Source organism: Mastigoproctus giganteus, chromosome 3, assembly GCF_048544385.1.
Source record: "Mastigoproctus giganteus isolate SK-2022 chromosome 3, ASM4854438v1, whole genome shotgun sequence".
Taxonomy (NCBI): Eukaryota; Metazoa; Arthropoda; class Arachnida; order Uropygi; family Thelyphonidae; genus Mastigoproctus; species Mastigoproctus giganteus.
Window position 1 is genome coordinate 114,554,144 of NC_143577.1, and position 15,371 is coordinate 114,569,514.

The window sequence follows — 15,371 nt, forward strand, 5'->3', positions numbered from 1 at the left end:
CCATGAGAGATGAAAAAATACCAGCTTATATAAGCTTGTGAAGTTCTGAAGAACCTTCACATTACCAATTGGAAAGCCACAAGACAAAACTTATTCCAAAAGGGAAAAAAAAAAAAAAAATCTCCTGTCATGCTAGAAGTTTCTCTCTGAAGGTTTAAACTATGCCACAACTTTTTGGGAACGAGAGTAGCCTTGTTCAGGCGAAGTTTTTACTGCTCCTGGAAATAAGTTTTTTCTGTTTTAATAGCTTAAATTTGCATATTAACTTATTTTCTAGAGTAGCTTTATTTTCATAGTTACGATACTTAGTTTAAAGTGAGAGATTTTGTATGTTATTACTTAGTAATCGGTAAGGGTATCCAATCCACGTGTTACAAGTTTTGCAGCTACGCTGAACGAGAAGTTTTTTAGCCATATTTAGCCGCTTTATTGACCAATTGTTATATTAAATTATTTTCTATAAGTAGCTTTTAGACCTAGTCAAGATCCTTGGTTTATTCTGAATTGAGACAGCAAGATTTTGGAAGTTAATTTATATTTAAGTGTCCGTAGATTTACTGTTCATAACTCGTCACCATTGTTATATGATACGTTATATCCCGAACTAGATAGCGTTGACTTAGTTTAGTATAGTATAGTATAGTATAGTTATTTGGTTTTTAGGAGCATCAGCAACTAAGGCCATATTGCTCCGGGAATATGCGGTGGTCATTCCCTGACCTTTCCGCATCCTCCATATTTGGTGGCTCACAGGCTCGAACCCTGGCCTAATCAAGAAGCGTGTGCTATGCACTGCTACTCTTGCCCAACTGGCTACGGAGGCGCTGTATAGTACAGTATAGTGTCAATTAAACAGTAAAATCTATTAATCTTGTTAAACTTCATTGTTTAACAAGATTAAATTGTACTTTTTAACTAAATACATATAACGACCTAGATTTTACAAACGTAACATAATTAATTAATACATAACTTGATCCGGAAGTTATATAAACGGAACTCGTAGATAATACTCGATTCTGAAAAATATATATATAGATATATAGAGTTATAACTGTGTTGGGATACAAGTTTAGGGTTATAATTTTGTACTGAAATTGAAATTTTATTGAAATTAAATCGAAATCATGACTCAGACCAGAGCAGAAAACCAAAAGGCTCAAGCTATTGGGAGTTAGTTAGTTATTTGGTTTTTAGGAGCATTAGCAACTAAGGCCATATTGCTCCGGGATATGCGGTGGTCATTACCTGACCTTTCCGCATCCTCCGTATTTGGTGGTGGTCACGGGCTCGAACCCCGGTCTAATCAAGAAGCGTGTGCTACGCACTGCTGCTCCTTCCCACCTGGCTACGGAGGCGCCACTATTGGGAGTGCTGTGGCTCAGGGGAGAACTGGGGGGGGGGGGGGCAGTTGCCCTCTGAATCACAGCCTTTTAAAATGCACTGCTTGCTTGATGTTTGTGGAGCAATCTGGTACTGGACATGATATTGCCATGGGGGGGATGTCTTTGTGTGCGCACGATGTAAGGAAATCAGGTGACAACTCAGTGTTGTTAAGGGCCTATATGAGAGCTTGAAGGACAGGGTGGATACCCTCGAAGGATCTAAATTGAGGGGCCCATCAAGCTGTCAAGCTCCCACATCAATGCCAGAGCCTGCACTTGATCATCATGCAACACAGCGGCAACCCCCAAGGCAGAATGCGCTGGTCCCACAGGAACTAGTAGCTATCGGTGACTATTGTCAGGGAAACGGGGAACATGGTATGTAAAAAGGATAGGTGGAACAGGACCAGGCCATGTCTGCCGGGGCAAAGGTGGATGACGTTGTAGAGCGGATATCATATTTTCAGGGCACAAAAGGTGATATTGTTGTATACGTTGGCACTAATGATATTAAGAGTAGGAGACTGTCGGAATTACTTCACAAGTACAGGTCACTGTTGAAAAAAAAAAAAAAAGCCGTGAATTAGGGTTGAATTTGAAAGTGTCTGCAATTGTGCAAAGACACAATAGGAGGGAGTATATGTTAAGAGCCTTGTCGATCAATTCAGGAAAGATTGTGCAAGACTCAAGGGGTAGAATTTTTTTCAGCCAGGTCTGTGCTTGTTAACAGGAGAGACTGCTTCTACAGGGATGGGATACACTTAAATAGAAAGGGTGCAAGAATATTTGCTGATGCTATCAATTCAGTGTTAGGTGGATCGGAAAACTGCTACCTTGGGGGGGGGATACAAGGACTAATAGATTAACAGTGGCCACTGTGCAGAGGAGAAAGTGATTCTTGCACTGCTTCTATTGGAATGAGCAGCAGCCTGGAAAACAGGCTGCAGGGTATTTCAAAAACTGATGGGAGTCATTGCAGTACAAGTAAACACATGGGTTGTGTTAGGGTAGCTAAGAATAGGAACAGGTGCATGGATACTTGCGTGTACACCAGTGCTAGGAGTTTGGTAAATAAATTTGATGAATTTGAGGTATTGCTCAAAACATCAAAAGGCAGATATTGTTGGGATATCAGAGATGTGGGCACCACATCTCTGATATCCCAAGGTATAAGGAATGCAGAACTGGAATTTGGGGAGTACAATGTGTACAGAAAGGATAGATAGGATAAGAAGGGAGGAGAGGTTATGCTATTAGTTAAGAAACACAAAATCCAAGGAAGTGAAGCCAGTCGACATCACTGGACAGTGCAGTGTCGAGTCAGTTTGGTGTGACATAAGCACTGGAAGATCAAAATTGAGAGTAGGAGTGTACTATAGGCCTAATAACTCCCATGAGTATAATAAGAAACTGTACAGGGAAATAGAATGGGCCAGTAAATCAGAGAGTCTTATAATGGGGGATTTTAATTTCCCAGATATTGACGTAACTTGTGGGCTGGTCACTCACATACTAGAAAGGCTTTTGTGGATTTATTGAATGATTGTTTTCTACATCAGCATGTTTGCGAGGCAACTAGAGGGAGTAATACTCTTGATCTGATTATCAGTAGTAATTCTTCATGAATTAAGAATCTGCAGATAAAGGAACCACTAGGTGGCAATGATCACAGTGTGCTGAAGTGGGATTTACTGAAGAGGTAATTACCATCAGGGATAAAGGGAAGGGTTTTTGCTTTCGTAAAGGCGACTACAATGGTCAGAGACAGTATTTAAATTCTATACAGGGGGACCAACTGATGATGTTACCAACAGCAAATTCAAAATGGGAAGCACTGAAAGAATTTATCTTGGAAGCTACTAGGCTTTACATACCAACTAAGAAATATTGTTCAAGGTTTAAGCCTAAATGGATGTCAGATGAACTAATGAGACATATGGCAGAGAAGAAAAATGCATGGGATACATATAAATTAATGGGTGACAAGGAAACCTATGATAGATATAAGCTGGTCTGTAACCAAGTCACAAAGGAGATTAGGCAGGCAAAGGCAGATTATGAGAAATCCTTGGCAAATGATGCAAAGAAAAACAAAAAAAGAGTTCTTTACCTAAGTAAATTCTAGAAGGAAAGGTATGAATCAGATTGGTCCACTGGATATTGATGGTTCAACAGTTGAGGATCCTGCTCAGGTGGCTAACAAACTAAACGAGTATTTTGCATCTACATTCACGCATGAGGAGTTATTCAGGAAGGGGAATGCCAGGTGAAATAAACTCTGGCAATGAGCTAGATGATTTTGTAATAACTGAGAGGAAAGGGGAGGAGAAATTGTTGAGGATAAACATAAAAAAGGCACACCCGGGGTGGATGGGATCTATCCAGTTATATTAAAGGAGGCAGCAAAGGAAGTAAGCAAATCCTTAGCCATAATTATGAGAGCTTCTTTGGACTCAGGGGAGGTACCTAAATGTGACCCCAATTCACAAAGGAGGATCAAAGGCTGACAAGTAATTATAGACCTGCGAGTTTAACTTCTGTTCCAGGAAAATTAATGGAGGCACTGGTTAAAGAAGCACTGCAGGATCATTTAGACAAGACTTCAGTTATTGTTCGGACACAGCATGGTTTTTGTTAAGGGGAAGTCTTGTCTGACCAATTTGATTGGATACTATGATGTAGTCACAAAGGAACTGAATGCAAGGAATAACTGTGATATCGCAAGACTTCCCCTTAGCAAAAACCATGCTGTGGAAGACTGCTGCACAAATTGGAGCAGTGTGGTATTGGAGGCAAATTGCTGCTATGGATAAAGGGATGTTTCAGCGGGAGAAGACAGAGAGTGGTAATCAATTGACACTGCTCATCATGGACTAATGTTATTAGTGGAGTCCCTCAGGGTTCAGTGATGGCTCCATTGTTGTTTTCTGTATTTATAAATGATATTTATGATGGTATATCAAGCTTAATGTCCAAGTTTGCAGACGATACAAAGGTTGGCAGGGTTGTTAAGGAGCCTACTGACAGTATGCTGCTGCTGCATCAGGGTCTGGAAAGGTTGAGTAGATGGGCTGAGAGGTGGCAAATGAAGTTTAACATTGACAAATGTAAAGTACTACATATGGGAAACAGTAACCCCAGATTAACGTATCAACTCTGTGGTACTACACTGACAGTAGTAGAGAATGAAAAGGACCTCGGCGTAATTGTGCAAACAGATATGAAGTTTTCTGAGTAGTGCAGATGGGCTGCAAGAGTAGCTCATGGCGTCTTGTCAATGATATACAGGAATTTTTCTAGCAGTGATAAGGAGGTGATTATTCCCTTGTATTAGGCAATGGTCAGGCCACACTTTGAGTACTGTATACAGGTCTGGAGGCCTTGTTTCAAGAAGGATGTAGAGCTGCTGGAACGAGTACAGAGAAGGGCAACAAGATTAGTGAATGGAACAAAGAGTTGCTCTTACGAAGAAAGGCTTAAGTTTTGCAAATTACACCGATGAGGTGATCTGATAGAGGTGTATAAAGCCTTGAATGGTTTGAGTATGCTCAATGCTGATGGGATTCGTCCCCTTGCTCAGAATAATCACCTGAGAGGGCATAAATTCAAATTGAGGAAAGACAGATTAGGATAGATATGTGGAAATTTGCCTTTAGCCAGCAGGTAGTTGGTTGGTGGAACAGACTTGCATCCCTTGTTGTCAAAGTTCATAGCATAAATAAATAAATTTAAGGCTCAGCTGGACAGGTATTTCGAACGAACGGAGGGGTGAAATGGACATGGGTTCTTTTTTTTTTTTTTTTTTTTGGCTGATGCTGCATAAGCTTGATTTCTTGCATCCTATACCTCTACTAATGCTAATAAGTTTTAATTATTATTAGCATTAGTAGAGGCATATGATACAAGAAAGCAAGCTTATATAGCATCAGCCAAAAAAAAAAAAAAAAGAAAGAAAGAAAGAAAACCTTTCCCATTTCACCCATCCATTCACTTCAAATGTTTGTCTAGTTCTACCTTGAACTTATTTAATTTGACATCCACTACAACAGATGTAAGTTTGTTCCAACTATTAACCACCCACTAGCTAAAGGCAAATTTCCACAAGTCTATTCTGCAACTGTCTTTCTTCAATTTGAATTTATGCCCTGTCAGATGAGTAATCTGAGCAAGAGGAAGAATCCTATCAGCATTGAGGTTTCTCAAATATTCAAGGCTTTATACAACTCAATTAGATCACATCGCAGGTGCCTAGTCTCTAGCCACTCCAATTTGCAGAATTGAAGCCTTTTCTTGGTAACAGCAACACTGTTCCCATGACCAATCTCATTACCCTTCTCTGTACGCGTTCCGCAGCTCTACATCCTTCCTAAACTGAGGCTTCCAGACTTATATGCAGTACTCAAGGTGAAAACTTCATATCTGACTGTAGTGCCACCCAGTTGGTATGTTACTCTGGGGTACTGCTACCAATATGCAGTACTTCACATTTGTTAATGTTAAACATCAGTTGCCACCTCTCATCCCATCTGCTCAGCTTTTCCAGATCCTGTTGCAGTAGTGTACTGTCAATGTCATTAACAACCCTGCTAACCTTCATATTGTCTGCAGACTTGGACATTAACCCTGATATGCCTTCATCAATATCACTGATAAATACAGAAAACAACAATGGGCCCAAGACCAAACCCTGGGGGACTCCACTAATAACATTAGTCCACACAGAGCAGTGTCCATTGATTACCACTGTCTTCTCCCACTCAACCACCACTTTATACAAGAAAGTATTGTATAATTTGCCCTTAGTGCCATATTGCTCCAATTTGTACAGTAGTTTTCCATGTGCAACAGTATCAAAAGCTTTCCCAAAATCCAAGTACAGCAGACTGTCGAAATAACGACACCCCAAATAACAGAACATTCAAGGTAAGGGCACATTGAGATCAGATGTTTACATACACCTCAGATGTCTTGCAGTGCCAAAAAAAAAAAAAAAAAAAAGTCACATTTTTGAAAATGAATTCTGTACTGATATCACAGATTATACCACTATTTTACATTTATTTTAAATTAAAAATCCCTTCACAATGGTTAATAAACCTCATACACAGAAGAAAAGTAAAACAACATTAAAGCTTAGTGACAAACTTGATATAATCCAAACTATTACAATAAGGTCACTTGGAAAAGTTAATTTATATACCCACATGTATTGTGTTTGTAAATTGTGTGTGCTCTCTACTCGATTTGCCTGTTTTGCTGGACAAAGAACCCCAGTTTCTGGGAGGGAAATCTTGGCTATCTATGCCTGAGACCATCTAACTCAGCCACGGAGTGAAAAAAACCGCATAAAAGTTCCTTGTGTGATCGACGGGATTCAAACCCAGGTCTTTTCAACTCGGTGTGGGGAGGACAGTGACAATACCACTGTACTACCCATGCAGACTAAATTTGATATAATGAAGAAAATAGAACAGGGCATAAGTAGGAATATATTAATGGCAGAATATAACATTGGATCATCAAAATGTTTATGTTTTTTTATATGCAGTTCATAACATTGCATTCTTAATATCTCTATTTCTTATTTAGCCTTATTATTTTGCATTAAATATATTAAAAATAAAAAACTTTCTAGATAATGGCATCTTGAATCCCCAAAGGTGCCGTTATTCTGAAAGTCTACTGTATATGATAGCAAATTTTTGCATCTAGTTCCTTTGTGACCACATCACAGTATCCAAATCAAATTGGTCAGACAAGACTTCCTCTTAACAAATACATGTTGTGTCTGAGCTATAACTGCAGTCTTGTCTAGATGATCTTGCAGTGCTTCTTCAACCAGTGCCTCCACCATTAATTTCCCCGGAACACAAGTTAAACTAACAGGTCTGCAATTACTGTGTCACCCTTTGATCCTCCTTTGATTAAGAGTAGGAGACCGGCAGAATTACTTAACAAGTACAGGTCACTGTTGAACAAAAGCCGAGAATTAGGGTTGAATTTGAAAGTGTCTGCAATTCTGCCCAGACACGATAGGAGGGAGTATATGATGAGAGCCTTGTCGATCAATTCGGCCCTGGAAAGATTGTGCAAGGCTCAAGGAGTAGAATTTTTTTCAGCCTGGACTGTACTTGTTAACAGGAGAGATTGCTTCTACAGGATTGGGATACACTTAAATAGAAAGGGTGCAAGAATATTTGCTGATGCTATCGAGGCAGTGTTAGGTGGGTCGGAAAACTGCTAGCTTGGGGGGAGACAAAGACCAATAGATTGACAGTAGCCACTGGCAGAGGTGAAAGAGATTCTTGCACTGCTTCTATTAGAATGAGCAGAAGCCTGAAAAACAAGATGCATGGTATTTCAGAGACTGCCGGGAGTCATTGCGGTACAAGTAAACACATGGGTTGTGTTAGGGTAGCTAAGAATAGAAACAGGTGCAGGTATACTTGCGTGTACACCAATGCTAGGAGTTTAGTAAATAAATTTGATGAATTTGAGGTATTGCTCAAAACATCGAAGGCAGATATTGTTGGGATTTCAGAGACGTGGTGTCACACAGATATAAGGGATGCAGAACTGCAATTTGGGGAGTACAACGTCTACAGAAAGGATAGACAGGATAGGAAGGGAGGAGGGGTTATGTTATTTGTTAAGAAACACATAAAAACCAAGGAAGTGAAGCCAGTCGACATCGCTGGACAGTGCAGTGTGGAGTCAGTTTGGTGTGACATAAACATTGGGAGATCAAAATTGAGAGTAGGAGTGTGCTATAGGCCTAATGACTCTGATGAGTATAATAAGGAACTGTACAGGGAAATAGAGTGGGCCAGTAAATCAGAGTGTCTTATAATGGGAGATTTTAATTTCCCAGATATTGACTGGAATTTGGGGGCTGGTTACTCACACACTAGCAGGACTTTTGTGGATTTATTGGATGATTGTTTTCTACATCAGCATGTTCGGGAGGCAACTAGAGGGAGTAATACTCTTGATTTGATTATCAGCAGTGATTCTTCATGCATTAAGAATCTGCAGATAAATGAACCACTAGGTGGCAGTGATCACAGTGTGCGGAAGTGGGATTTACTCAAAGAGGTAAGTACCATTAGGGGTAAAGGGAAGGGTTATTGCTTCCGTAAAGGCGACTATGATGGACTGAGACAGTATTTAAATTCTATACAGTGGGACCAACTGATGATGTTACCAACAGCAAATTCAAAATGGGAAGCATTCAAAGAACTTATCTTGGAAGCTACTAGGCTTTACATACCAACTAAGAAATATTGTTCAAGGTTTAGGCCAAAATAGATGTCGGATGAACTAATGAGGCATATGGCAGAGAAGAAAAATGCATGGGATACATACAAATTAACACATGACACAGAAGCCTATGATAGATACAAGTTGATATGCAACCAAGTTACAAAGGAGGTTAGGCAGGCGAAGGCAGATTACGAGAAATCCTTGGCAAGGGATGCAAAGAAAAACAGCAAAGAGTTCTTTACTTATGTAAACTCTAGAAGGAAGGGGGTGAATCAGATTGGTCCACTTGATATTGATGGGTCAAGTGTTGATGATCCTGCTCAGGTAGCTAACAAACTAAATGAATATTTTGCATCAACATTCACACATGAGGAGTTATTCAGCGAGGGGAATGCCAGAGGTGTATTCAACTCTAGCAGTAAGCTACAGAATCTTGAAATAACTGGGAGTAAAGTGGAGGAGAAACTGTTGAAGATAAACACAAGAAAGGCACCCGGGGTGGATGGGATCTATCCAGTTATATTAAAGGAGGCAGCAAAGGAAGTAAGCAAACCCTTAGCCATAATTATGAGAGCTTCCTTGGACTCAGGGGAGGTACCCATAGACTGGAAATGTGCAAATGTGACCCCAATTCACAAAGGAGGATCAAAGGCTGACACAAGTAATTATAGACCTGTGAGCTTAACTTCTGTTCCAGGAAAATTAATGGAGGCACTGGTTAAAGAAGCACTGCAGGATCATTTAGACAAGACTTCAGTTATAGCTCAGACACAGCATAGTTTTGTTAAGGGGAAGTCTTGCCTGACCAACTTGATTGGATACTATGATGCTATGATGCAGTCACAAAAGAACTGGATGCAGGGAATAACTTTGATATTATATACTTGGATCTTAGAAAGGCTTTTGATACTGTTGCACATGGAAGACTGCTACACAAATTGGAGCAGTGTGACATTGGAGGCAAATTGCTGCTATGGATAAAGGGGTGGTTGAGGGGGAGAAGACAGAGAGTGGTAATCAATGGACACTGCTCATCGTGGACTGATGTTATTAGTGGAGTCCCTCAGGGCTCAGTGTTGGGTCCATTATTGTTTTCTGTATTTATAAATGATATTGATGATGGTATATCGGGCTTAATGTCCAAGTTTGCAGACGATACAAAGGTTGGCAGGGTTGTCAAGGACACTACTGACACTATGCTGCTGCAACAGGATCTGGAAAGGTTGAGCAGATCGGCTGAGAGGTGGCAAATGAAGTTTAACATTGATAAATGTAAAGTACTACACATGGGAAACAGCAACCCCAGAGCAACGTATCAACTCTGTGGTACTACACTGACAGTGGTAGAGAATGAAAGGGACTTGGGGGTGGTTGTGCAGGCAGATATGAAGTTCTCTGAGCAGTGCAGAAGGGCTGCAAGAGTAGCTCATGGAGTATTGTCAATGATATACAGGAATTTTTCCAGCAGGGATAAGGAGGTGATTATTCCATTGTATAAGGCGATGGTCAGGCCACACCTAGAGTACTGTATACAGGTCTGGAGGCCTCATTTCAAGAAGGATGTAGAGCTGCTGGAACGAGTACAGAGAAGGGCAACAAGATTAGTGAATGGAACAAAGAGGTGCTCTTACGAAGAAAGGCTTAAGTTTTGCAAATTACAGTGTCTGGAGACTAGGCACCAGCGAGGTGATCTGATAGAGGTGTATAAAGCCTTGAATGGTTTAAGCATGCTCAATGCTGATGGGATTCTTCCTCTAGCTCAGAAAAATCACCTGAGAGGGCATAAATTCAAATTGAGGAAAGACAGATGTAGGATAGACGTGCGGAAATTTGCCTTTAGCCAGCGGGTGGTTGGTTGGTGGAACAGACTTCCATCCCTTGTGGTGGAGGTTGATAGCCTAAATAAGTTTAAGGCTCAGCTGGACAGGTATTTTGAACGAACAGAGGGGTGAAGTGGAAGTGGGTTTTTTTTTTTTTTTTTGGCTGATGCTGCATAAGCTTGCTTTCTTGCATCAAATGCCTCTACTAATGCTAATGCTAATGCTAATGCTTTGTAAATTGGGGTCACATTTGCACATCTCCAGTCAATGGGGAACTCCCCTGACTCCAAGGAAGCTCTCATAATTATAGCTAATGGTTTGATTACTTCCTTTGCTGCTTCCTTTAATATAACTAGATAGATCCCGTCCACCCTAGGTGCCTTTCTTATGTGCAATTTCAACAATTTCTCCTCCACTTTGTTCTCTCTTATTACAAAATCATTTAGCTCCCTGCCAGAGTTTGATAAGCTTCTGTTCTCCACCTCCCTGTATATTTATGAATGATATTGATGAAGGTATATCAGGCTTAGTGTCGAAGTTTGCAGATGATACAAAGGTTAGCAGGGTTGTTAATGACAGTAATGGCAGTGTGCTACTGCAACAGGATCTAGATAATTTGGGCAGATGGGCTAAGAAGTGGCAACTGAAGTTTAACCTTGACAAATGCAAAGTACTGCATATGGGTAGAAGTAACCCTAGAGAAACGTACCAACTGTGTGGTACTACACTTAAGGTGGTAGAAAATGAAAAAGACCTGATAGTAAATGTGCAGTCAGATATGAAGTTTTCTGAGCAATGCAGACAGGCTGCCAGGGAAGGTAATGCGGTTTTGTCAATGATATATAGGAATTTTGCTAGCAAGGAAAAGGAGGTGATTGTCCCTCTGTATAATGGTCAGGCCACACCTTGAGTACAGGTCTGGAGGCCTCATTTTAGGAAGGATGTACATTTGCTTGAGCATGTACAGAGAAGGGCAACAAGATTGGTGAGGGGAATGAAGGGATCCTCTTACCAAGAGAGGCTTAAGTTTTGCAAATTGCAGTGGCTGAAGACTAGGCACCTGCGCTGTGATCTGATTGAGGTGTATATGGCCTTGAATGGATTGAGCACGTTGAATTCTGATGGGATCCTTCCACTTGTTCAGATTACGAACTTAAGGGGGCATAAATTCAAATTAAGAAAAAAACAGATGTAGAATAGATGTGCAGAAATTTGCCTTTAGCCAGCAGGTGGTTAATTGCTGGAACAAACTTCCATCTGTAGTTGTGGAAGTTGATAGATTAAATAAATTTAAGGAGGAAGTGGACAGGCATTTGGAAGGAATGGTGCGATTTTTTTTTTTTTTTTTTTTGGCTGATGCTGCATAAGCTCATACACTTGCTTTCTTGCATCACGTGCCACTACTACTTCCTCATGTGTGAATTTAGATGCAAAATACTCATTCAGTTTGTCAGCTACCTCAGCATGTTCATCAACAGTTGAACCATCGATGTCTCGGACCATTCTGATTCATCCCCTTCCTTCTACAGTTTACATAAGTCTTTACAGTTTTTCTTTGTATCCTTTGCCAAAGATTTCTCATAATCTGCCTTTGTTTGCCTAATGTACTTTGTGACTTTAAATCATTAACATTTCTTAATTCCAAAACTTAAAACTGAATAGAGGTTTACTTCATACATTTTTTTGTTCACAAAATGAACATTTCAAAAATGATGTAAAATGTACATTTCTTATTGCAAAATTAAACAGTCAAAGATGGTCTTTCTCTATGGCTAGACCAGTTTTATCTGTCTCAGTCACAAATTATTAGCATTCACTTCCTTAATATATCTAAACCATTTTCCACTAAATGCCTAACAAAAAGAGAATATATTCATATGCTTCATTCTTTATGAACTCTTTCATAATATGAAAGTGGTTATAAAGAATGAAGGGTGAATGAATACATATATATTTTTATTTAAATCAATTTGAGGTACACAACTCATCCTCAGAAATGGCCTACAATGATAGGGAGTTTCTTTCTTAACCAAAGACAGACATCTACATTACTTGACTTAATTGGTTTTTTTTTAATGAAAACCCCAAGCATGAAAATATGAAAGAAGATACTTGTTGATATTAGACTTGAATTTCTGTATTTTGTAATTTTCGAGAAATATGTATGAATGGAGGTTGTTCCAGAAAACAGAAGTCGAAGGAATAAATGAGGAAGAAGAATCACTGCTTCCGTGAATTTGTATTTGGACAATAAAAGGATGCTGACTGTGGCAACATGTGTCTGGACCAGTGTTGCCAACTCTTAATAATATTTCCCGCTAGCCGCATACTCAAAATCCGCTATTTTTAGCACTTGACCCGCCAATTTTTTTAAATTTTCATTTGTTTGTACTTTGTAGTGAATAAAAACAAACAAACAAATAGTACATATAAATAGTTATTTATTTTTCTCTTTTTAATATAAAATCAATATCTAAAAATCTAAATTAATTTCGAAATTCAATACCGCCTCATCTTTTACCTTCTTCAGGTAAAACATAATTTTTACAACACTTTTCAACTCATTTGAGCCCGTATCGTACTGATAAGATTGCATTAACCGTGCCAACACTCATTCTGTTGCGTGTTTTGTTTTTTACTAGATTTAAGTTGCTGAATATTCTTTCCACATCTGCATTGGATAATGGCAAAATTAAAATACCCAATGCAAATTCGCTAATTTCTTTAAATGGATTTTCACCGCTTGCATATCGATATTTCGAAACTTCTAACCAAAACTTCATTGTATTGTTGAAGTTTTCCCATTTAATGAGAGTAATGTTTATATACTGTTTCTCAATTTTTTCAATTTCTACTTCAGACAATTTTAAGTTTTTGTAATAAATTTAACAGAAAATTTTTCTTTAATATATTGTTAACTGAGATTAATGATATTTTTTCTAATTCTTTTATGTTGTCTAGAAGGCGTTGTTTTAATTGTTGATACAAACCAATCAAGAAATTACGGCATCTCTCTCTTATTGCCATTTCATCTGTTGTTGTGATAAGTTTATTCATTATTAATTCATTTATTTTTCTTTCAAATTGGTATGGATTAGGGTCTAAATAATTATTATTATCCTTTCAATATGTGTATTTGGTAAAAACATTTTATTGGCAATCATCGACAATAGCGTGTTTAAATCATGTAGTAATAATGTAGGATCGGCAGTATTTGATTCAAAAGATTTGTTTACTCTTTGTACTTCAGATAAGACAGGTTTCAAAAATAAAAGATACGCTAAATTACTTTAATCTTTAAACATTGAATAAAGAAGTTCTGCAGTATAACATTTGTCAGTCAAACGAGTTATTTCAAAATGGGCTTTTAATTCAATATACTGTTCTAAAATTCTTGTTATAGCAACTTCAATGGATAACCACCTTGTTTGACACGAATGAACTATCTTTTTCGGATCTGCACCATCGTTTATGGCACTGTATAAATATTTGAATTGATTTTGTCGGCTGGTGGATTTACTAAACCAATTATAAGTTTCAGCTATCATGAATTCTAGACTTCTAGGGAATGTTTCGCGGGTTGCATGAGATACTGCTAATTGCAAAGAATGACATACGCATTTAATTAATATCAAGTTCGGTACATCGGACTTCAAATGTGTATAAACGCTGTTATTAACTCCAATCATAACGCTAGCATTATCTGTCCCAATGCCACAAGATTATTTAAAGGAAGTTTAAAATTTCCCAGCGTTATTTTAATTGAATTTGAAATATTTTCAGCGTTACACTTATCTAATTCTACAAGAGCTAAGAATGTAGAAACTCTTTTATCGAATTGCTCATCATAATACACAATTGCAATACCTAATAGTTTTGTTACACTAATATCGTTTGATTCATCTAGTAACAAACTATAGTTTGAAAAGCCATTGAGCACTGACTTCAATAAATCTTTCTGAAAGCGGGGGTGTAGGATATATTTTATAATGCCGCTGCATTTTGTTCGATGAATTTTTAAAGTTTTGGCTGTTTGATCTTGGAATGCATTCTTACATAATTCACCAAGGTGGTCTATTGCCAGTATTGACGAGTGAGCACAAACAAACAAACTTAACTTTGCTTCAGCTTCCGCTGTTTGTAAATTCTTGGTGGGAAAATTTAAGTTAGATTGGTTGCCTGATCTATTAGGTGAAAATGGTTCTGCTGACTTAATAGGTTTGAAAGTTTTTAAATGACTTTTAATGTCCGAAATTTTAGCAGTAAAATCAGACTTGCAATATTTACTTCTTGCTCGAGTTGGATGTCCTGGAATCTCTACTAACCAGCCTTTGAATTGTGGAAAAGCTAACCATTCCTTCCGAAAATTTTGGGTATATTTCGTTTTGTTTTTGTCCGCCATCCCGTAAGGTAAGGCTTATGGCCAGTTCGCCTCTATCGATAGAGAAAAAAATATGAAATCGTGAAACGCTTTGAGCGAAATGAAAGACCATGTGATATTGCACGTGCTACAGACCTAAATGAGAGGCAACGCCGAGAATTACAAAGAATGCGGAGAAAATAAAAACAACTTTGATAGCAGGAACAACTAAGTGTAATTAAAATCCATTAGATTAAGACAAAGAATTGGAAGAGATGGAACGGCTGTCATCTGTTTGGATAGAAAATCAAACAAAAAACAAGTTTGCTTACGATAGAAGCAAAAGCATTAGCAATATTTTATTACGACCTTTACGTAATAAAAAAATACGTAATAATCGTAATAAAATACGTAAGTATTTTATTACGATTATTTATTGTGTTTGGTAATGTTTTGGTTACAAATGTGTGTTCAATCTTGGGTGGTCGGCACCTAACCCAATTTTTCCCATAGGGCCTGTTGTTTATATTGCACGAGGATTTC

At 38.5% G+C, this 15,371-nt stretch overlaps 1 protein-coding gene across 1 annotated transcript in view; it reads right to left on the bottom strand.

Moving 5' to 3' along the window:
- Positions 1-15,371, bottom strand: part of ND-B15 (NADH dehydrogenase (ubiquinone) B15 subunit) — a 65,887-nt gene that overhangs the window by 25,839 nt on the left and 24,677 nt on the right. The window lies entirely within an intron of this gene.